Source organism: Gopherus flavomarginatus, chromosome 5 (assembly GCF_025201925.1).
Source record: "Gopherus flavomarginatus isolate rGopFla2 chromosome 5, rGopFla2.mat.asm, whole genome shotgun sequence".
Lineage (NCBI taxonomy): Eukaryota > Metazoa > Chordata > Testudines > Testudinidae > Gopherus > Gopherus flavomarginatus.
In genome coordinates, this window is record NC_066621.1 from 12919252 (window position 1) to 12942977 (window position 23726).

General features: G+C 41.1%; 1 protein-coding gene and 1 long non-coding RNA gene across 2 annotated transcripts in view; both read right to left on the reverse strand.

Annotated features, from left to right (window-relative positions):
- CR1 (complement C3b/C4b receptor 1 (Knops blood group)) overlaps positions 1–23726 on the reverse strand; it is a 197731-nt gene that overhangs the window by 105709 nt on the left and 68296 nt on the right. The gene's annotated exons all lie outside the window — the stretch shown is intronic.
- On the reverse strand, positions 2002–22063 carry LOC127051596 (uncharacterized). The gene is made up of 3 exons (XR_007774549.1): positions 22010–22063; positions 9788–9817; positions 2002–2062 (listed from the first exon to the last, which is right to left on the reverse strand). It is a non-coding gene; the product is annotated as an uncharacterized LOC127051596 (long non-coding RNA).

Genomic DNA, 23726 nt, shown 5'->3' on the forward strand with positions numbered 1-23726 from the left:
CTTCCCAATGCTACCACCATTGATGGCCTTGTGTACACTGAGGGGTTGTCTACACTAATGCTGTAAATCTGAGTTACGCAAGCTACTTAACTGAAGTCAACGTAACTTGGGTTGACTTACAGCCGTGTCTACACCATGCTGCATCAATGGGAAACAATCTCCTGTCAACACAGGTTCTGCCTCTCAGGGAGATGGAGTAGACATTAACAGGAGAGAACTCTCCCATAGACTTAGCCTCTTCACCAGACCAACTAAAATTGACACCGCTGCATCAATTGCAGCCGTGACGATTTAGCCAGTAGTGTAGACATGGCCTGAGCCTTTGTCTTGCTTTCAGCCACTAGTGGTCTGACACCAGTACAGCTTCATCATGCTCAGCTGTAGTGTAGACAGGAAAACTGCCATAAACTGCAGTTCGCATTAGTGCAGTTTACACCTATCCATGCTTGAAAACATAAGCTGCACTAGTGCAAAGCAAGGCTTAATAGAGCAAACCTGATGCTATGCTGGGGATTTGAACTGCTAACTGAAAATCAGGACACATCCCCAGTGTAGCTATGACCTTAGCAACAGTGGGAAATTAAAACATCTAAATCCAGACACATCCTTCAGGTAATCTGAGCAAAGGCAAAGCATCATTAGATTAAATTTCTTTGCAGTTTCTAATGAGTATCAGAAATCTGTTTCTATCACATAGATCCTAATCCTATTGTAACAGGCAGGATTGAACCAACTGGCTTTAGCAGACTCATTTTATGTCTTTAGTAGAGCAGACTCATTTTATGTCTCTAAAACGTCTCGGTGACACTAGATGGGACAGACCACCACACCCAGGTGGTGTGTGGGTTACAGGATCACACTTGCATTCAGTTTGGATAATAGCTTACTGCACAAGTGATCCCACAGAAGACATACATCTTGCAGTTTCTTAACAGTGCATTGTTACAAGGCTGATAAAGTGCTACCCCTTGCTAGAAAGATCCATGCCCTAGGAAATCATGGATTTTTTTTGGGGGGAGAGAGGGGAGGATGGGGGGTGTAAAAAAGTAGTACTAGGTTCATCTGCTCTGGAAAGCAGTGACCAGATCACAGTAGAGGGGTAGATTTCAAATCACAGTTTTACATCGCTATTGAGACAGTTTCTATTTTAATGCATAGGGGGGAAAAAAAAAAGTCAGGATGATATAGTCTTTGTAACATATTCCTTTTATTCAGAGAAATGACTTAAGTACAACAGAGAAATTCCAGTTTTCATATGATAAATATGCAGATTGCCAAGTAAAATTCTGTACAACTTGTATAAATACAAATAAATTATGTTTTCAGTTATGACAAAACAGTATTTGGGGATGAACACCTTCTCACAGCAGAGAATTTCCTGAATGTAATAAGTTTGCTTTAAATGCTACCAAACTTATTTTCAAGTACTGAAATATAAAGACATTTCATTTAGGAATGGATTACAGAAGAATTTGCTCACAAGTATAACCATTTTACTGCTTGCTTATCAGAAAGTGCTCATAAGGAAACAGGTAAGTTATTTTGGCTCTCGGTACAAGCTTAACAAATTTGATAGTGTGGACACTGAACACTTGAGTCTTACACACATCCATACACTTCACTCTGGGATGCCACACTGAACACAAGACTTGGGGTAAGAACAGTTGGGGTTGTTTTTTGTTATTGTTTTTGGAGTTTCCTGGACATGAGAGCAAAGGAACACTCATTATTCTGGAAATCTGATTTAACAGAGGATAGATTTGAATTAACAAAAGCCTACAGCAGTTCAATGAGTATCTTTGGCATCATGAATCTGTATTTTAAAAGGGATAAGTACTTCAAGATAGAAACCTCCAAACAGAAATCTCAACAGGTTCTTGCTTGCAACAGCAAAATCCACAACGCTGAATACAACTGTAGTGAGAGGAATCTGGGATCATGCGAGAAGTTTAGTGCAATCATATGAGGTTTCCCCTCAATTTTTCCATTTTCTTCCAATATCATGTTCATTGTCTGATGAACAAATTAGTAATCAGCACTGCCAGAATGACAGGCATCTTTCCTGCAAAAGCAAAATAAAGAAAGTTATAACCAAAGTAAAAATGCATAATATCTTGACTTCACTCCAGAGGTTTAGGATAATGAGTTTTTTCATTTTATGTTCTGTTTGAAAGATGTGTTTTGTTTGTGTTAATGTAACTCTAAAATAATTATAAACTAATTTCCAATTAAAGCACAGTTCATGGTGTTTCTTCTCAGAGGTCTCGTCCAAAACAGAAAAAAATTAATGGAGTAGAATTAATCTGTAATCAAAGTTGGCAAATTACAAAGTTAGCTATTACATATCCTAAATACATGAGAACTGGACTATCTATGCTCCCTCCCCCTAACACTCAACTGTTTAGAGCACTGGAAAGGCAATGGGGTCATCTATAACATAACACTGTTTCAGGACATATTAGTTTCTTCCACTGACTAATCATGTTATAGAAGAATCTTATTCAACTGTACACCAAGAATACCACAGAGTACTGCTGAAGAGTTAACAGTACTTTTGTAGCACTGTCAGGGCCCAGGGTTTCACAGTGAACCCATTATGAAACACACCAACACCACCTGAGCTCTTCAGCAGAGATTTGTTTAGCATCTTCTACCTGCTGGAAAGCTCCACATATACAATTATATCAGTTAAAAGTTGTAATATAAAGTTCGCATGCTGCTACTCCTCTACTGAATGAAGTCTCAGATTTAAGGATATAATTGCACTCTTACACCAGAAATGAAAATCCAACATGGGCTTTGTATTATTAATATTCTTCTGGAGAAAATATTTGTTCTTGTATTATCAAAACAGTAATATACTGAAACAACATTTATATGTTAAGACAGAGCTGTTAATGATAAGTTACATCACAAGGACATAAGGCACACAATGCATTCATAACTGCTGTAGTTGACAAAATGGTTACATAGAAATAGAGAATTTAGTGAATATTCACAGAAGTGTCACATTCAAACTATCTGTTTAGGCCACAGAAGAAAGGTAACCTAAAAAAGTAATTTATAGTCTCAATTTGATATGTTGCATTATGTTCCTGCAGATAATGGTTCATCAGACCTTCACCATCTTGTCACATTGATGTAAATATTTTCTATAAAAATACCTTTCAAGACCCAAGTTAGTTTTTTTTCCCCCCCCACATTCCTGTAGATCACTGAAGTGCTGATTTGCATCATATGGGCTGAACAGCAGGAAAGGAGAGAAACTAATTCAATAAAATATGGACTCCAGAATTCAAGAGTAAAACTCAAAGTTGCTTTTGCTTCTTTAAAGGAGGCTTTTTATATCATTAGAACTCCAAAGAAAGCTGATGCTGAATCTTAGGAAAAATTTTGATGGCAATGGATTATTATTATTACTATTATTTTTTGGCGGGGGGAGGGGAAGAGGGGAAGTAGTGGAAGCCCTATTACCTGGAACTTTTAAAACTAGCATGGACTAAAATGGTAGGGAAGTGCTGCAGAGAACAATCCTGCCTTTGCTGGGACAGGATGATTCAACAGGTCCTCTGTGTCTCTCTCACTTCTAGATTTCTATAGTCCTGTGTTTAACTGGCTTAAAAAAAAATCTTTACATGTTGTTATTTCCACATCATTAGATGATTAAAAAGTGAATGTTTTTTTAAAAAACTAGTTAATGCTATTTACTTTTGCATTTCTTTCAATGCACATGGGGAAAATTTACTTTCCAAGCACTAGCACAATGAAGCATTGCAGTGTTGCAAATTAAGAGAATGTTTATATCCAAACTTTTTCTAAAATTTTATGTACAATTTTCTATTAAAAACACAGTTGTGTAAGAAATCCCATACAAGGAAAGATCTATATGCAATCTACCCAGCTGTGCCCCTTTTAAAGGAGACAGTTTTAACTCAAGCTTATCATCAATATTTATATTCATATTTCTGCCAAACAAACATCCCCAGGGAACTGAAGCAAACAGGTGTGTCAAGCTTCAGGTTCACATAATTGGGTATTTCGGACTAATTTATAGTTAGCGTACATGCTAGTACCCCTTTACTGAGTGAAGTCTCAAATTTATTTAAGCATATTGGTCTTCTAGAAAACATTCAAAAAAGAGCTATTAATAGTTTGACAAGTGATTGGTCAATATGCGATTTAATTAAAGTCAAGTTTAAAGCTTAAAAGTGTTTCCTAAAAACTGAAGTTAAACCATTGGAAAAACCTATGGCTTTACTTTTTCAGACAGCAAACTGTCTCTGGGATTAAGTTAACACAAAAACAATACACAACATTAAACATCTGAGTTTTAGATTTCAGTTTGTATTTAATCATTGTTCCTCATTTACAAAAAAAAGTGTGTGTTTTGACAAAAGGTAGGTAAAACAAGCCACATTGTGCCATGTCCTGAATCAGGAACTGTTGGTCAGAATCCTGTTTCCTCACAAAGTCATTTTTGTATGTGGGCTAGTCTTGGCATTGCAAAAATCGCAGTGGAATGCAAGAAAGCAATGTACTATTTTCTTCTCTAATGTGTGTGTCTTTTCCTAATTTAACAGACAGCTCTGGTTAAAATGTACAGGAGGACGAGTTACCTCATTTAGGATAGTTCTCTTCAAAATTGTCCTCAGTCAAATACTAGCAAGTCAGTAATTTTCATAGTCAGAGAAAGATTACATAGCAACATGCTACTTGCAAGTCATCTTAATATTGGATTTGTTTTATTCTGGCAGTAAAAGCCCATTTCAAATGTGAGCATCTTTTCTTGGGAACTTCCAACACTAAATATTATTCAAAAGGTATTACTAATTGGGCTTCTGAATACAATATTACCTTCAACAAGCACCAGGCTTGACGATCATGACAAAAGTGCAATACAAGCATAAAAGTGTTGATTCAGAGGGATAGTATCTAATAGCTCATGACTTGAATTATATTGTGCTTGAGCACAACTGGTCAATGTGCCTCCTCTAAAAAAGCATTAAAAGGATATTGAAAATAAAAGGAAAGCTAAAAGTTATACAAAGCAGAAAGGATCTCTAAAGTCAGTTACCTGTGTAGCTGAAGACAACTCTAAATTAATAGTGGTAGGATGCTGCACATCTCATTAGTTTATCTCATTACTTTAGACATGAGATGGGACACCACTGTGTTGTTAAAGGCTTATGATCATTGGCCTTTGCTCAGAAGAAAGATAAAATAAGCCTCAGCACCAGAATTCTCATTTACCCTACAAAATGTATTAGGCAGGTGCTTTGTTGAAATGTCCTGTAAGCTAAGAATGTTTATTATGTGAATGGGAAGATTTGGATCTCTGCCTACACAGGTAATAAGAATGGTTATACAGTAAAAAGCAGGCTCCACAGCATCTAAGATGTCTATAGCAAGGTCAGGGCTAAACACAAAGAAATTTAGATTGAAACTAGATCTTGGGTGCAAATCAAAAGGCACTTCAGAATCAACTGAGCCCAAGGGAACTTTATTTAAATAGCAGTTTTTCAAATAGTAAAATTTTAAGGCAGTTTTAAAAAGCTTTTACACAGTGTTAATTCAAAATCTTCACTGCGAACGCTGTAGCGAGCAGAACTTGAACAGCCGATCAATAGGATTATGTTTCTAGTGAGCCATATTCACATTTTACAAGCTTGAAAATGTTACAGACATTTCTGAAGACATTCTGGGCCTGAATTCTCTTGGGGTCCATGGGAAAAAGCTCTGGGTCGCACACCTAGTTTGAGGATAACTCAAGTATTCCTATTTTGTCAATGGGAGAAGAAAATCAAAATAGAAATGCCACTTTGGGTTGAGGGATTGGGACAGACATACTAAGGATATGGAGATGTAGTTTCCTACTTGAGTAGACATAACTCAGGGCTAGCATGCTAAAAACAGTAGTGTAGCTGTGATGGCACAAGTGGCAAGACAGCCTTCCACGTACAGCGCCACTGCAGCTACACTTGTGCTTTTAGCATGCCAGCTCAATCAGAGCTAATGCAGGTATGTCTACACCTCAGCTCAAAGTTACCCCTCCAGCTCCAATGTAGACATACACTAAGTTTCAAACTACCACTCATTCACATCCCCTTTCCTCCCACTGGCCAAGCTGAATGTGCCCTGAGTTTTCCTTTTTACATGAATCTACAGTTTAAAAATGGAGCTTTAATTGTCCTTGGTTATATAAAGGGATTGATTTGTAGAAGCTGATAAAGCTCTAGTGTCCCACTTAAAAGACTGGTATGTTGACAGGGCAGAAATTGATTTCTAAGATAATATAAATAAGATTATTAAAAGAGTGTGAGCAAAGCACATTGATTCCCTACATTAGTGCTGGGGACAGAAGGATATGAGGTAGTAGCATAGAACCTTTCTGTACAGTGCTTTTGGGCTGCCTGTCCAGAATTTTCTCTCTGTACTGATTTTAAAGTAATATTCTGAAAATTTAATCTAATAGCTGTACGTACTAAGTTGTGCAAGAGACTATATATAGTGAACCTCTGCCACATTTCCCCCCTCTGGCTGCTGAGGAGATGGTCTGAGGGCTAGATAAATATTTAAGGGCAACTCTCTATAGTATTACACACAAGTGCTACATTAAACATCCTATGTTAAAAACACATTAATAAGATTGCAAAGTCAAGCACTCAGTTACAAAAGACAAGAATTAAGGTTGCCTGTACAACCTGAATTGAGCCCCCTTGTCCATATACACTGTGATCAGTCTTTAATTATATCAGGGGTAGGCAACCTATGGCACGGATGCCAAAGGTGGCACGCGAGCTGATTTTCAGTGGCACTCACGCTGCCCGGGTCCTGGCCACTAGTCCGGTGGGGGTCTCTGCATTTTAATTTAGTTTTAAATAAGCTTCTTAAACATTTTAAAAACCTTATTTACTTTACATACAATAGTTTAGTTATATATTATAGACTTATAGAAAGAGACCTTCCAAAAATGTTAAAAATGTATGACTGGAACGCGAAACCTTAAATTAGAGTGAATACATTAAGTCTTGGCACACTACTTCAAAAAGGTTGCCGACCCCTGAGTTACATGATCACCTGCTGTTTTCTCCCCCGCAGGTCCCTTGCCTCACTCAGTGCATACGACAGATATTACTCGCTTAAGGAGCAGCTTATATTTTTTGTTTAGAAAGATGCGTAGAAAAGAGAAGACTAACAGGGGATATGATGGAGGTCTCAAAAAATCATAAATGGTATGAACTAAGTTATTTACTCCCTCTTACATAACACAAGAATCAGGGGTCACCCAATGAATTTAATAGGCATCAGGTTTAGCACCAACAAAGAAGTACCTCACACAACAGAGTCAACCTATGGAACTTGTTGACAGGCCAAAAGTCTACCTGGGATCACAAAAAGAATTACAGTAGTTATGTCCATGGAGGATAGTTCCATCAGTGGCTATTAGCCAAGATGCTTAGGGATGCAACCCCATGCTCTGAGTGTCAGCACACCTGCCAGCAGCTGAGACTGGGCAACAGGGGATCAATCTCTTGATAACTGCCCTGTTCTGTTCATTACCTCTGAATCAACCCACAGTGGCTACAGTCAAAAGACAGAATATTAGACTAGATGGACCATTGGTGTGACCCAGTATGGCCATTCTTATGTTTTCTCCTTGTTGTTCAGCTGTGGCCCCAGGCCTTATTTACTCCACACTCTTCAAATCCTGCTCTGAAGACAGACATATTAATTCTGTTTCCTGAATCACTTGGCTACACAGTTGTCACAGAACTCCTGTAAGATGAGGAGATATCTTCATGGGCATAAAAATTAAGCACATGTGGAAGTGCTGACAGGATTGGGGCTTGAGTTTCCATTGCTGCGGGGCTGGGTTTTTTTTGGGGGGGGGCGGGGGGAGGAAGAGATGGTTCAGACAATTAAGCATGCATTAGTTTTGCTTTATGTAAGGTGGGGTTTCTCAGCTTAGCACACACACATTCGGCGGTAAAGATAAAAAACAAAAAATCAAATCGTTCTATCCTAAACTTTCAGCATTCAATACAGATTTCTGCACAACACAAGATATTTTCCAGCAAAAGCATAATACAACAAATATGGTATTCAGCAGCACACTTAGCGTTGTTTTTCTTAATGCAGAATAAATTTTCCTGGAATGACAAAGTAGCAGAGAAAACAGTCCATTTAAATCACTTAAAAGCTTCTGCACTTTGCTGCTGATAAAAAAAATTGAGATGCAATTCTAGAAAAGCCTCTGTGTATAGTTGGGAAGTGTCATTACTTCAGAGCTGCACATGAGTGCAGTTTTATAGAGCCATGCCTTTGCTTTCTCCTGGCATCCAGGTATGTAAGAAAAGACGCAGGCTGCTAAACTAAACAAAAATCAGGTAAAATCTCAGAATATATTGGCTCATGCTGCAATTGAAGGACTACAGGAAAGAAATGGTAAACTACTCTGAAGAATTAGTGAGACATCAGGATCTTGTTTTGGCTCACCCTTTCTTCCCAAAGCAAGCTTTGTATGTCACAATGGCAACAATTCCACCAGCCACCAATAAACCAATGATGGCTCCTTAATGGAAAAAAGGAAATAGTAACCTGGTGATAACTTTAAACATTTATGGTGAAATCCGGCAAAAAATTCTGGAATCCACTTGCACCAATGTTATCAACGCCAAGATTATTCAAATGTGAGTTTCCCAGAGGTGCTTCAATGATGGTTTCCCTACTGAAGAACCCATATAAAGATTTGAGCCAAAATGTTATTCTTTTGAGAGAAAATTGAACAGCGACATTAACAAAATATCCAACTAGGAAAAAAGTTACAGGACTAAAACCTCCCTTCAAAATGGAGAGAAAGTTCGAGCTCTGGAACTAGAAAGGCAGAACAGTGAAACATTATCCTACACGGTCAACTCCCAAAGTCGAGTTTCCTCTCCATTGTCTTTTCCATTCCCATTTCTGGCGGACACCAGACATACACATGCAGTCTGCAGTAGTACCCTTATCCAAAACAGACCTACAGAAGTGAAACTTCTAGGGGTAAGGTCCTTAATTCTCACTTCTATATCCTATAATCCTGAATATAACTGTTAAGATGAAATCACAGCAGGCGACTCTGTTTAGGTAAATATTAATAAATCACAAGTTTATACAGATAGTCTAAATAAATGGATTTTTACCAGAAGTTGATTTATGGTAGAATGAATCTGGAGAAAAATCTGAGGGGTCAGGTCAGAGTATAACAGCCATTAACATCTTTGAATAAAGAGGACAGTGATCAATTGTTCCCAACATCCACCGGAAGGCAGGACAAGTAGTAATGGGCTTAAGCTGCAGCAAGGGTGATTTAGGTTAGATATTAGGAAAAATTTGTAATTAATGGCAGTTAAGCACTGAATAAGCTTCCAAAAGAGGCTGTGGAATCCCCATCACAGGGGATTTTAAGAACAGATTGGACAAACCCTTGTTCGGGATGATCTAGGTTTACTTGGTCCTGCGCCTCAGCACAGGGGCTGGACTTAATGACCTCTCCAAGTCCCTTTCAGCCCTATATTTCTTTGATTCTTTAAGTCAAGCCTCATGAGCTTTTACATGGCACTACTGGACAGAACATAATACAGTAACAGAAAAATTAGCTGCCCAGAGCAGATTTCTCACATAGTGAAGCAGAAAGGAAAAAAAATTGTATGAGATGAAGATAGCGGAACATTAAATAAACTTACGCTATTACTGCATCTTACTACATAAAGTCTGTGCATTGAATTAATTTTTTAAAGTTACTTACCAATAGCAATCATGGTACCAGTGTTCGACCCTAGAAAGAAAAAATGCAAGGTGAGCTGAAGTGTGAAGTTATATGAATGCCAGCTAAACTATAAGAATCCATTGATTCATATTGGATCAACATTTAATACCTGAAGCCATACCCTAAGTTAAAACAGACTCAAATTAATACCATCATGCAAAATTACAGAATTTATAAGACATATTGGAAACCATGATCTGAACCCTGGATAATCCAATATTGAAAGAAGAAAGGCAGCTTTTCTGGGTATTCTATTACTTGTACCTTATTATAGACACATGATGACAGTCCTGAGAAATGATAAGAGGAAATCTCTATAGAGGATTTGCCCTATGAATGAATGCTCTCATTTGCAGAACTGTTGCGCATCCTTCGAGACCAGAGGGCCTTCTCCTTCAGACACTGCTGGATCTCATCTGCCAAATTCTGCACTGATTGAAAGCTTGTCTCTCTCACTAACAGAAGTTGGTCCAATAAAAGATATTACCTCACCCAGCTTGTCTCTCTAATGTCCGGGGACCAATATCGCTACAACAGAACACTGCACACAAATTCTGCACTGGTCAGCCATATTTTTTACTTACAGCAAAAGTCACTCGAGGTGGAATGTTTGGATTAGCTACCACAAAACATGCCTCAGCATGTAACCACAGCATTAGTGACATCAGGTTATCTGTCAACCTGTACTTATTTGGGGAGTAAAGCAGCAGAAACAAGTGATGTTTTGTTTTGATACTCCTGCTGTCATTACCAGAGGATCAGTCAACTCAAGCCTAACCATTACTTACAGAACAAAAAGTGAACTGAGCAGACATCTTACTGAAGTGCAGTTTGACACCTGACTACCAGTTAAGCCTGTAGTTGCTTGTGCCATTATTGTGCAGAATTCAGACTGATAGTTTCATACTGCTGGCATTTTATATAGATATATTGAGTGAGTGGGCATCAGCAGGTGGATATTACCATACAGAGACCAGAGGGGGGAGGGGGAAGGGAACGAAGGGAGAGAGTGTTCTGGGTGGGAGACAAGACTACTATAGAGGTATATAAATTTAATTCCAGTCTCAGGTTTATAATCCACACCTGGGCATATGGGGCATTCAGGAGACCACAACTGTACTTTGTTACATATTATGAAGTGCAAATTGATGTAAGTGTGCAGAATGCTCCCATTCAGTGTGTAAATCAAAGACTCCATTATCCACCATGAGAATTCTAGGTATCTGAGCTGAGTGGTTATTTCACTCCCTTTATAGTCATCAGGTTTACTTGGGCTTTCTTTAGGGCCATTTGGGGTTGTGTTCAGAGTAGGTTCTGCATAAAAAGGAGACTTACAAGAGGATACAGAAGCAACCCACTTATCTGAATGTGCTGAACAAAGCCATGCCATGCATGGAAAGACCTCAAAGGCAACAAGACAGCTAGAGTGATTTTACAATGTTCGTTTACAACAAAACATGCTAAAAAGACCCAGTCCCAAGACTGCTTCTTTTCTCTTCCATCGAAGGATCAAGCACTACCTCCTAGCACACTACTGAACTACAGAACACAGACAAGCCAAGCCATTTTACCCATTTCATTTTCCTTAAGATTTCTGTTGGAGTTTGCACAGTGGAAAAAAAAAAAAGTATCCACATGCATTAGGTATATTACTTGTACAGCCCTGCCAACAACTAACTCCTTGACCCAGAAGCCACCTACTCCTACACAAAATAAATATCATAGTACATTTTTCGAGATTGATTATCTTTGGCCAAGTCAATATGCCTGGAGTGCCACATCCCCTAGGTGCCTATAAGTGTCTATTCCCTCACTTGGTACATGGTCTCCCCCATTCTCAAAAGCCATCCTCTCATCCCACCTCTCTCTCTAAACTGTTCCCCTACCTCCCTTCGTTTAAGTTCTCCCCACACACCCTTGCCTTGTGTTTCTTCACTCCAACACCATCCTTCACCCCCTCCAGCCTGGTTGGTCCCCTTCATTCCATCCTAACTCCTCTAACCAAGTTTTTTAACTGCTCCTTCTCAGACCAGTCTCAGGCCTGTACTTCACTCCATCCTCCTCTTCCTGTTGGACCCAGTTGATCCTCTCAAGACTGTTTAACCTGGGCATTTACAAGACTGCCATCCCACAAGACTGTCACCCCTGGCTGCCTCAGCAGAGTCTCTTGCAGGTTCCTCCTCCTGACACTGTTCTTGGTCCCTCTTTGGGCGATTTCATCTGCTCAAATGATTTCAACTAGCATTTCTAGGTCGATTTCTTGCAAATTTACCAGTCTACTCCTTACTTATCTCCACCCATCCAATCTCACATCTCAACCCGAGATCTCCTGGGATGTCTAAATTAGCCAAAATTAAAAATATACCAATAACGGTGACATACGAGGAATGCAGACTTATCTTGAGACTACGGTATTTAACATGAATGTTGTTTGAAAGTTACAGTCAGCGTCTGACAGCATGCAAACCATCAAAGACCATTATATATTGATATGGGCCAGATGATATGAGCCCACAGACTATTCATAACATTATGTATCAATACATGTATTTGTGTTCCTGGCTCACTAGAAGGATTTCCTGTGGAAACTGGATTAACTAGGGGGTCATGTAATGTAAAATCCCAAATCTGGTTATGTAGACAGCTCTGCCTCTTAAACCTTTCCTGTGGAGAAAGGGGAGGTGGCTGGCTTTACCTGCTTTCAGAGAGGCCTGAAAAAAAAGAGGCAAGAACTGGGGTTGTCAGGGGACATCTTGAACTGGTAGAGACCTTCATTTTGATTCAACAAATGGACATATTTGTCCAAAGGGAGGACCCAACCCTGCTGAAGGGATGGAAGAACTTAAGTCTGCCAAGGTCCACAAAGGGTTGATAGGTGAATTCTGGTATGTTTAATATGCAGATAGACCTTTTTGATACATTTTCTCCAAATGATTTTGTCCTTAAATAAATGTACTCTGCTTTGAAAGAGCTGATAGTAGCTTACCAAAATCCAATCATTATCCTTGTAGCATGGGTGCTAGACATTTTTCTGACCCGCGTGTGATACCCAGTAGATTGCAGGGGAATGATGTGCTTGAAATGATGGCATAGAAGTTCACATATGCTGTTGATTTGATACTTGCAACTCAGGCCCATAGCTGTGAACAATGTGAAGTGACTTTTACGTATCTTACTTTAAGATCATGGAGGAGTACTTCCAAAAGTAGTTGAGAAGCCAATCGGTAGTCTACTTTTCCCCTTAGCACAATCGCATAAAACCACTATCGAGGTTTGTGGTAAAACTGAGTTACAACCCAAAGTCAACAACATCTCAGTATCATTCTTGACTGCACGCTCACCGTCCATAACCATATCAAGAAAGTAGCCTCTAAAGCAAAGACTCACTTCAACATTGTCCAAAGAAAATAGCAGGAACAAGCTGGGGAATCTACAAATTAGTCCTTGTGTATTCAGTTGCAGAGTGCTGTGCACCAATGTGGACAAAAAGCTGCCACACCTAACTTGCGGATAGGCAGCTGAACCAGACCATGTGAATCACCATAGGAACTTTATAAATCAACCCTTCTGCAATGGCCCTCTGTATTAGCAAACACCGAACCTCCAGCTATCCACTGAGATACAGCAATTGCATGTGAACTTAACACAAAAAGACCACCCAGAACTTTCCATCCAGCAGGTTATGGGCAACATCCTGCATGCCTGAAAGAGCAACAACTGCTGTGGACCACATGCGACCACCTCATACCTTTGGATCTGGCCAAGGAATGGCAAAGTATCTGGACCTCATTCACCGTTCCAGACAAGCACATTAAACACTGACCCAACAAGCTGCTCTTGTGGTTTCAATCTGCTATGCAGACTCTGGACCATACTCAACTGCACCTGAACAAACTATCCACGACGCAGGTACTTGATGCAAAAATGGAAAAATCAGAGACTCCCTTTCATGCGACTATGGTTAGAACATCCAAACCACTGAACACATCATAACACAGTGCCCCAAATATGGATTCAAAGGCAAAATGGATGATGGCCTCCTCTATGACACACAGGAGGCCTTGAAATGCTTTATGGGCCTAGAATTGCATCTGCAGATACCGTGAATGAGGAACAAACAAACAAAAAAAAACAAACAAACAGACAGGGGGGAGCTGTAGCCTAAAGTCTCCCAAGCTGGAGAGAGAACGGATGCAGGCTGCTGCCACAGAGAACTTATAGCTAGAGGCCTAAGAGGACGTTCCTTGAGCAGACCATAAGGGCGGGAAGGGTCAAAGATGCAGTTACCTCAAAATGTGACAAAACTAGAGAATTAACACTTTCCAACATAAAGTTGAGAGATTTTAAGAGTCTGTTTTAACCTAGGGTATTTTTAGTGGTTTCTTCTGTGGGTTTTGCAGTTGATCCTGCACAAAGAAAAATACGTACAAATATGTTCAGGTGCTAGGTGTGCATCATCCTTGGAATCAATAACTCATTCGTTCTATCAACTTTGCATTCAGATAACAAAAAAAGCCAATCAAGTATAAAACTCAAAATCAAACCCACAGCTCTTAAGTTACCCAGACTAAAGATAGAGATAAGAATGATTGCATTAACACTTTCCCATGGACCAAAGTTTAGAAAGATTTTAAGGGTCTGTTTTTATCCGGGGCAATTCCAGTGGTTTTTTCTGTGGATTTTACCGTTGATTCTGTACAAAGAAAAATATGTACAAATATTTTCAGATGCTAGGTGTGCATCATCCTTGGAGTCAATAACTCATTCTTTCAACTGTGCAATTAGACTAACAAAGATTATGTGGGATTTCAAAATTGTTTGTAGTATACTTAGTTAAGAGAACCCAGTTAGCAGCACAAAATGAGTTAAGCCAAAACATAAGTGAACAATGGCTCTGTTCCACAGCTGCTTCTTGTAGCATTACAGCTACCCTATATAAAATCAAGCTCGGGGTGGCCAACCTGAGCCTGAGAAAGAGCCAGAATTTACCAATGTACATTTCCAAAGAGCCCCTCCCCACCCCCTCAACAGCACTCCCCCTCCGCTCCCAGAGCCTCCCCCTCCCTCCTTGCACCTTCCGATCAGCTGTTTTGTGATGTGCAGGAGGCTGTGGAGGGAGGAGAAGTGAGGGTAGGGCAGGCTCAGGGGAGGAGGCGGGAAGGGGTGGAGTGGGGGCAGGGCCTATGACACAGCCAGGGGATGAGCAGTGAGCAGCCCCCAGAACATTGGAAAGTTGGCGCCTGTAGCTCCAGCCCCAGAGTCAGTGTCTATACAAGCAGCTGCCAGGGCCGGCTCCAGGCCCCAGCGCGCCAAGCACGTGCTTGGGGTGGCATGCCATGGGGGGTGCTCTACCGGTTGCCGGGAGGGCAGCAGGCGGCTCCGGTGGACCTCCCGCACCGGAGCCGCGGGACCAGCGGACCCTCCATGCTTGGGGCAGCGAAAATCACTAGAGCCAGCCCTGGGAACTGCATATTAACTTTTGAAGAGCCCCGTGTGGCCCCATGAGCCACAGGTTGGCCACCTCTGGTCAAGCTAAAATGCACATTTATTCTTGGTTAGGCATAAAACCATTAGTCCTGCACATATTCACATCTGTAAAAGGCAATCATAGAAGATTAGGGTTGCAAGATATGTCAGGAGGTCATCTAGTCCAACTCCCTTCTCAAAGCAGGATCAACACCAATTAAATAATCCCAGCCAGGGCTTTGTCAAGCCAGGCCTTAAAAACATCTAAGGATGGAGATTCTACCACCTCCCTAGGTAACCCATTCCAGTGCTTCACCACCCTCCTAGTAAAATAGCGTTTCCTAATATCCAACCTAGACCTCCTCCACTGCAATTTGAGACAATTGCTCCTTGTTCTGTCATCTGCCTCCACTGAGAACAGCCAAGCTCCATCCTCTTTGGATCCCTCCTTCAGATAGTTGAAGGCTGCTATCAAATCCCCCCTCACTATTCTCTTCTGCAGATTAAATAACCCCAGTTCCCTCAGCCTCTCCTCATAAGTCATGTGCCTGTCGTGGAAAGGACCACCAACGAGTTGAGTTGATCAGACAGCCTGAGGCTCCTTTATTATTAATCAGAGATTACAAGCATATATGCAGGGAGAGACGACAAAGTCCCCTAGCAAGGGGAAGTCGCTCTACCTTACAGCAGAGATACCTGTGTTTATAAAGCCTAAAACCGCAAATTATCACATGAGCTTGTACATCTGTCATTACCTTATTTGGGTGATACATGACATGTTCTCAAAACAATTATTGCAAAAAGAGCTAAAAATTGCTAAGCTGTTCTTTTGTACTTCCTTTTAGGAAGCTCCTTCTATTGCCAAGACCTTGGCACCCCGGTTATCCTTCTCTTGTGGTTTGAGCAGCTGTTTTCTCAAGCAAATTTTGAGGAACTTGGGTCCAAAAATACATGTTTGTTCTTTTGGCCAAATTATTAGGGGTTCTCTTTTATGCTTGCATGAGCTACTTAATAAACTATAATGACCTAGCAGCTGTTAGTCTATTCCGGCGTGATGGATGGGTTATTTAAGGGAGTTTATGTCAGTTTTAACCCCTTATAGCAGCATTTTATTGTTTAGCAGCATTTGGTGGTGATTGTAGTGTTAGCAGCATTTAATGATAAAATAGTGTTATAATAGTAGTAAAATCAGAGAGTGAGCCTCAGGAGAGTTAGTGGAAAATCAATGTTTTTACTTTGCTACATGTTAGTATGATTGAGGCCTAAGGTCTTGATGTGATTACGACCCTGATTACGACCCGGCTTTTGGGCCGGGGGTTAGTTTTCTTTATCATGCCCCAGCCCTAATCATTTTTGTTGCCCTCCGCTAGACTCTAATTTGTCCACATCCTTTCTGAAATGGAGGGCCCAAAATGGGACAATACTCCAGATGTGTCCTCACCAGTCCCCAATAGAGGGGAATAATCACTTCCCTCAAGCTGCTGGCAATACTCCTACTAATGCAGCCCTGTCATAAACAGATAAGTAAGAGTTAATAGAACAGAAGTGCTTCATATCTCTCTTGCCTGTAAAGGGTTAACAAGATCAGTGAGCCTGGCTGTCACCTGATCAGAGGACCAATCAGGAGACAGGACACTTTCAAATCTTGAGGGAGGGAAGTTTGTGTGTGTGCGCTCTGTTAGTTTTTGGTGGTTGTTCACTCTGGAGGCTCAGAGGGACCAGATATGCAACCAGGTTTCTCTCCAATCTCTTTGATACAGTCTCTTATATGTCCAGAATAGTGAGTACTAGGTAGATAAGGCGAGTTAGGCTTATGTTTGTTTTCATTATTTGCAAATGTGTATTTGGCTGGAAGGATTTTAATTTGTACTTGTATACTTAGGCTGGGAGGGTATTCCCAGTGTCTATAGCTGAAAGACCCTGTAACATATTCCATCTTAAATTTACAAAGATAATTTTTACTGTTTTTTCTCTCTTTAATTAAAAAGCTTTTCTTGTTTAAGAACCTGATTGTTTTTTATTCTGGTGTGAGACCCCAGGGGACTGGGTCTGGATCCACCAGGGAATTGGTGGGGAGAAAGGAGGGAAGGGGGAGAGAAAGGTTAATTTTCTCTCTGTGTTAGGATTACTTTCTTTCTTAGGGAGAGTCTGGGAGGGGGAGAGAGGAGGCGGCAGGAAGGTGAATTTTCCTCTGTTTTGAGATTCAAGGAGCTGAATCACATTCATCTTCCAGAGTAACCCAGGGAGGGGAAGCCTGGGAGAGGCAACGGTGAGGGAAAGGATTTACTTTCCTTGTGTTAAGATCCAGAGGGTCTGGGTCTTGGGGGTCCCCGGGCAAGGTTTTGGAGGGACCAGAGTGTACCAGGCACTGGAATTCCTGGTTGGTGGCAGCACTACAAGTACTAAGCTGGTAATTGAGCTTAGAGGAATTCATGCTGGTACACCATCTTTTGGACACTAAGGTTCAGAGTGGGGGTTTATACCATGACAAGCCCAATATGCCATTAGCCTTCTTGGCAACAAGGGTAAACTGCTGATTCATATCCAGCTTTTCGTCCACTGGAACCCCAGGTCCTTTTCTGCAGAACTGCTGCTTAGCCAGTCGGTCCCCAGCCTGTAGCAGTGCATGGGATTCTTCCTTCCTAAGTGCAGGACTCTGCACTCGACTTTGTTGAGCCTCAGATTTCTTTTGGTCCAATCCTCTAATTTGTCTAGGTCTTTTTGTATCTTATCCTTACCCATCTACCACTCCTCCCAGTTTAGTGTCATCTGCAAACTTGCTGAGGATGCAATCCATGCTATCCTCCAGATCATTAATGAAGATGTCGAACAAAACTGGCCCCAGGACCAACCCGTGGGGCACTCCTCTTAATACCATCTGCCAGCTAGAGATCAAGCTGTTGATCACTACCCATTGAACCTGATGATCTAGTCAGCTTTCTATCCACCTTATAATCCATTCATCCAAACCATACTTATTTAATTTGCTGGCAAGAATACTGTGGGAGACTATCAAAAGCTTTGCTAAAGTCAAGACACATGTCCACTACTACCTCCATATCCACATAGCCAGTTATCTCATCATAGAAGGTGATCACCCTTCTATCATGGCTACAAAGAACCCTCTCTTTATAGCCATCGAATGTCATCTTAGTTTCCAATGCAGTTTCAACTAGCCTTTCACAAACTCTACTAAACAGTCCATTTTTGGATGTTCCTTCACATTGTTTTCATTGCTTATTCTGACTAAGCAAGTAAGCATCCCAAACAGCAAGTAGTTTGAGAGTTCATGCAGACAGAACATATAAGTGGGGAAATGGTTACTCAACTGGCTGTAACTGTTCAAGATGTGTTGCACACGTTTATTTCATATTAAATGTGCACATGCCTCAGGCACTTGAGCCAGAGAATTTTCTGTAGGGATGCCAGTCAATATACAATGGAGGAGGGGTTCAGAGTCAATTTAGAGAGGGATTGTAGGAAACACCTTCCCAAAGCCTGCATCATCAGTAGAAGCTGTTGAGATGGCATAATGCTTGAAGAAAGTATGAACCGAGAAACAAGGAGCAGCTCTGCATGTGTCCAACACAGGGACATTCTTCAAAAAGGGCTACTGAGACTGCTTGCATTCTTATATAATGCACTGAAACCTTTGAAGGTGGTATGGATTTAGCAGCATCCTAACACATGAATATGCAGGTCATAATCCAGTTAGGAATGGTTGGGGCTAAAACTGCCTGCCCCTTCATCCTTTCTGCTTAAGAAAAAGATATGGAGTCTTATCCAAATAAAAGGCAAGTCAACCGTTTGGAGCTTCTGCATCTTTGTGATGGTGAAGCTTGGGAAATGACATGAGCAAATAAATAGTCTGATGGAGGTAGAAATGAGATGCCCCCAGTTTCTGACAAAAGTGGTAAGGTCCCAGAGAAAAACAGCATGATTTAAAAAGATGATTTAGAGAGAGTGACAAGGGCCTGAAGCTCCCCAAACCTCCTAGCTGATGACATGACCACTAATGTGGCCAGCTTAGCTCAAAAGTTTTATAAATAAGCAGCAAGCTAAAGGCTCAAAGGGCAGAGACATCTATACTAATACCAGATTCAAATCCAAACCACTGGAATAAGAATCCTAAAACATCCAAAATTCTAGTAGCAGATGGAGAGATGTTTCCTTGTCAAACCCAGACAGGAAAATGACTCAATTCCATACAGTAAGTGGATCTGGTGGATGGTTTCCTATTGTTCAATAGAAACTTCTGGTTGAGAGAGTTCAGATGCAAGAGGCTGGAGAAGTAAATACAGCATATTGGATGTTCCCTAGGAGCAGAAATGCATCTGTGAGAGATCCCAGACCGTAACTCAATCTAGAACGGAATTGATTGCACTTCCTGTTCTGCAGCGCATGGGGAACTCCCACGGTGGACCTAAGATGGGAATATTGATCTCTCTTAGTTTTCAGAGACCATCTGCGATCAATCCTGATTGATCTGGTAAGGAGATCTGCCAGGGAGTTCTGTAGCCCAAGAAGATGGGACGTGTTGAATGCTACTGCATTCTGGACACACAAATTCCAAAGACTGACTTCTTTCTGGAATTGCTGGGTGAACCCGGCATACCCTTGTTCGTTTAGGTAAAAGCCTGCCATGGTGTTCTCCAATAGGACTTAAACCATCTTGCCTTTGATATAAGTAGGACACTGACAAGCTCTGAAGATTGCCTCAAGTTCCAGTACATTTATATGTAAGGAGAACTCTTGAATCCACCATACGTTCCAGCAATTGTAGGCAAAGTCTTAGAGCGGTGTGAGGATGAGCAGGGAGAAAGAGTGAGAGCGCGGGCGCGCACGCATGCGTGGAGATCTAAAATTCCTTGAAATCTGGTCTGAAGTAGATAGGTTCTTGCCAATTTAGAATCTCCTCCAAGAAACCTATTCTTTGCACCAGAGAAAGGACAGATTCACTCTTGGTCATCAAGAGGCCCAAGATGTCAAATAGCAACTGGATCTGTCTTAGGTTGTCTGAAATAGCCTCAAATCAACCAGTTGTCCAAATACAAAAATATCTGGACATCAATTCTCCTGAGACAAGCCGATGCACGCATGCAACTGCTATGCATTTTGTAAAGATCCTGGGGCTGAAGACAGGCCAAAAGGGAGGCCTGTGAAAAACTGGTAGTGTTTGCCTCCTACAATAAATGTGAGGAATCTGCTGTGACCAGTGTGGCTAGCTAAATGGAACAGACATCTTGTAAGTTAAAAGCAAGAGATACTAGCCAGGATCTAGGGGAAGCATGCTGGAAGCCAGGACACAGTGTGAAACTTCATTTTCTTTATAAAATTGTTCAGCTTCCACAGATCTAAGACAGGTTCTTTCTTCGCCTGCTTCTATAGCCATGCCTGTGAAAAGATCAAGAATAGGTCCTTGAAGGAGTGGGAGAGACTCAAGGCCTCCCCAACACTGAAGGCAAGCCATGAAACAATCTGGGATTGAGAGGGTGAGAAGGAATAATCAGTTAGCCATGGTGGTACAGTAACAGAAGCAGTCACTGGAGACAGAGCGAGACCAGTGCCCATGTCCCAGTACCTACGGGGGAACTGGAAGCTAGCAGAGTAATGGTAGTCTCTTCATCGATCAGATCTAGGCAAATATTACCAGGGCCAGTTGTACCAGAGATAGTATTGAGGCCAGTGCCCATGCAAGCATTGTGGACAGGACTGATGCAGCAACCTGCACAGCAGTCTGGAAGAACAGGGAATCTTAATCTGCAGCATATGCTTCTAATGTCTTCAATACCAACAATGCTGATTGAACCTCTTTGAGCAAATTGGAGGCAATTCCCAGCCCAAAATAGTAGATGTATTCATCTCAACAGTACAGTGGTTGGTACTGGAGTCACCAACTCTCTGGGCTATAGGTCTCATAACAGTACCAGGAACTTTGAGCCATGGCAGGTCTCAAAGGACTCACAAGGAAGTCCAGCAACCTCACCTCTATATTTTTGAGTCCTCTTTTTGAAAACCCTACATATCTGGCACTTTCCTCTGATATGACCCCCTCCTAGACACTTCAAGTACCGGGAAGATGGATAACAAATGGGTATTGCTACCCTGCCAATGCAACAGTGCATAAAACTGGGTGACTTCTGCATGCTAACATCCCAGTTCTGAGCAACTGCCTGGATGAGAAACCAAGAAAATGTTTAAGAAAATAATCCTAACAGGTCAACAAGTGCTACAAATTCAGCAGAGGAAAAATCCTGTGTGCAGAGCTCACTGGAGACTGACTCAACATAGGCAGTGAGAAATAGCTGATGGGAGCTAGGGCAGCTTGGTAGGGGAATGAGGCAGTCAGGGCACACGCACTGCTTCAATGGGTACCATTTCCTTGTTGTTTGAATGTATCACTAACCTCAGGTGGGAGCTGCTAAACCTCTCCTGAATACTTCACCTTATGGGCCCTCATGAGGAAAGTTACATATGCTCCCAGCTCAGTACAGCTAGTAAGCTGTTTCAAGTGCTTTTGAGAAGAGGATGAAAGGAAGGGTAGAAGAATAAATGGGTCGTGCTCTAAAACTTGAGGGAAAACACTGCTTATAGTAGCGATTGTGAATGACAAAATTCCAGAACTTAGAGATTAAATGTACTTTGTGAATTTCACACTTCCCTTTTCAGTCTTGTAGAAACTACATGCTAAAAAAGTCTGGAACCTTTAAATAGCCAAAAGTTCTTCAAACTCACCAGAAGTATCTGTTGTTCCTCCTAGAGAGGACGTTGTTGTTGTAGTAGTGTATGACAAAAAGTGGACACTTACTCCAACTTTACATCATTGTAACATGGCTACTCAAAAGCAATAAGCTCCCTAAACTTTAGCAAATAAAAAGATTCAAAAACGCAACTGCTTATACTTACGGACACAGGTAGGCAAAGATGGAACCCATGAATTGTTAGCTTCACATTTAATTGAACTGCTACTATTCAAAGTGTAGCCAGAATCACATTCAAATATTACGATGTTTCCATATGAATAGTTAGGCCCAAACCCAGACTGCTTTTTTCCATTTTCGACTTCTGGTTCTGGACACTTGACCACTGAAAATTACAAGTACCAGCATAAGAACATTTTGCACAGGAAGCATTTAGTGGTGGGAGGAGGGGAAAAGGGTAAGGAAAAGAAAAAGCTGATACTTGACTACAGCAGATATCAAAATGTATTTTAAAATAAAAGTTGCACAACTTTCTATCTTTCCCTTTAAAAAGATATTAGTCTACATACAGCACCCAACTGTACGGCTATCATGTCCCCCCCTCCAGTATACTGCATGAGTTAAGCCATGAGGAATTTGGCTTAAGCTATAAGAGATGTACATACAATGACTTTCTGGAACTGAACTTCCCCGCTTTTGGGGGAGTGAATATTAAATAGCAAGGTGACCCACCTGCCTAATGCCTCTGAAAAAGCCTCCACCCCAGCTGTTAGGCTGGGTAAGTCATCAAGAATAAAACCAAAGTTGTTGCAGCTGCTTGAATACCAAGCACATTAACACATGGTTAGCTAAATGTAATAGTGTGCGTGAGCACTGCCGAAACCCAAATGAGGATTGTACAGTGACCTTTATTTCCCCCTCCTAAGAATTTTTATGGCTGTGATATGAACTCTCAGAAGCATGAGCCTTCACTGCCAAGGAGCTCTCCCAGAGAGTTCTGAAAAATACGGTTGTGATGTTGCAGTCTATATGATTTTATAAAAATATGCTAGTGAGTGAATATAATGCGACTGGAATATGCTTCATGCAAAAAGGTCTCTTGTAAGGTATCATTACAAAGCTTATAATCTACTGAGTGTGATCATCCTTTTTGTATAAATGTACCACCCTTGTATCTGAAACTAGAAATATGAAATAACTCTGAAGACCTATTGTAATTATGCAAAGTGTGGGCCATTAATGGTGGTTTGGAATCTTGATGACTCCCATTAACCAGGACAACTGACTGCAAATGGCTGTTTTACCTGTAAGTCTCCTGTATGTGTGCACATTGGCAAGTGGGTAATGAAGTCTTGCAGTGACATGTGATCATGTCACCTGAACTGGACTCCATCTTTAACTTGGTGTCTTTCTATTGAGAAAGAGGGCATGGGAACCCACAGAGGGACAAAGGATTCCGGCCTTATGCAAAAGATATATACAGGGGTGGAACAGAACAAGAGGGGAGGAGCCATCATGAAGAATCCCCTAGCTACCACCTAAGCTGGAACAAGAGCTGCACCAGGGGAAAGAATTGTGCCCAGACCTGGAAGGTGTCCAGTCTGAGGAAAAAACAAAACAAAACAAAACAAAACAAAACAAAAAAAAAAACCTTACTGAAGCTTCTCTGAAGGTGAGCTGATCTGTATTCAGTTTGATTAGACATAGATTTGTGCATTTTATTTTATTTTGCTTGGTGACTTTGTTCTGTC